This window comes from Myotis nattereri (genome assembly GCF_964212035.1).
Source record: "Myotis nattereri genome assembly, chromosome: X".
NCBI lineage: Eukaryota > Metazoa > Chordata > Mammalia > Chiroptera > Vespertilionidae > Myotis > Myotis nattereri.
Window position 1 is genome coordinate 122,986,637 of NC_138078.1, and position 1,297 is coordinate 122,987,933.

Consider the following 1,297-nt stretch of genomic DNA (forward strand, 5'->3'; position numbering starts at 1 on the left):
TCCATTGTTGTTGTTTGCTTGATTGTTGAATAGATTGTGTGTGGTTTTGCTTGTTTGTGAGATTGGTTCCCTTTTTTTGTTTTTGTTTGTTTTTGGCTTCTGTTTTTTCCTTTCCTCGCTTGTTATTAGTTGTTGTTTGTAGTTTGCATTCATCTCTGGGTTTTTTTGTTTGCATTTTGGGGGATTAGTGGTTGTTCTATTTGAGTTTTCTCCCCATATAAATAGATTTTCCCCCTTCTTTTTTATTCTCTTTCTCTTCTCTCTTACTTTTTTTCCTTTTCTCAATATCATTTTTGCACTCCTTTTTTTTTTCTTATGCCCTAATTCTCTTTTCTCTGATGGTCACCTTTATTTGGGATTATTAGTATTGTGAATACATTTGGGTTCAGTGCCTTGTGCATTATGCCTTGTTGTGTTGTATTTTGTGCAGTTAAATCAACACAGTAGAGAGAGCACTACATAACCAGATACCTGGAGAAGAGACATCATGGGGAGTCAAAGAAACAGCCCACATATGAAAGAAAATGAGGCATCACCAGAAAAAGAAGTAAATGAAATGGAGGCAAGCAATATGTCAGAGAAAGAATTCAGACAAATGGTCCTTGAAAAGAATGGAAGGCAAATTCAAAAATATGTGTAAGAACCAAGAGGAAATTAAGAAGAACAAGGAAGAAATGAAAAATGACATCGTTGCTATAAAGAACTCAATAGAAAGCATCAACAGTAGACTAAAAGAAGCAGAGGACCGCATGAGTGAGCTAGAAGACATGGTAAGAAAAATACCCAAGCAGAGCAGCATCTAGAAAAAAAACTTAAAAAACAGGAGGAGAACCTAAGGGAACTTTGGGACAACACAAAACGAAACAACATCTGCATAATAGAAATGCCAGAAGGAGAGGAAACTGAGCAAGGAATTTAAAACCTGTTTGAAGAAATAATGACAGAAAACTTCCCTGATATAGGGAAGAAAAAACTCACACATATCCAAAAATCTTACAGAGTCCCAATCAAAATGAAACTCAGAAGACCGATGCCAAGGCGCATTATAATTAAATTGGCAAACACCAACGACAAAGTAAGAATATTAAAAGCAGTCAGAGACAGAAAGTTACCTAAATTCACGCAAGATTTGAATTTTACGCCATTTGTGCCATAAAGTGTTGCCAACAACAACCAAAAAAAGATAGCATGACAGCTGACAGTTCAGGGTTATTAAAAATGGAGCGCTACATGAAAGAACAATGCGTTTTCATTGTTGAGCAATATTTTAAAAATAATGAAGGTTTGGCAGCTACAT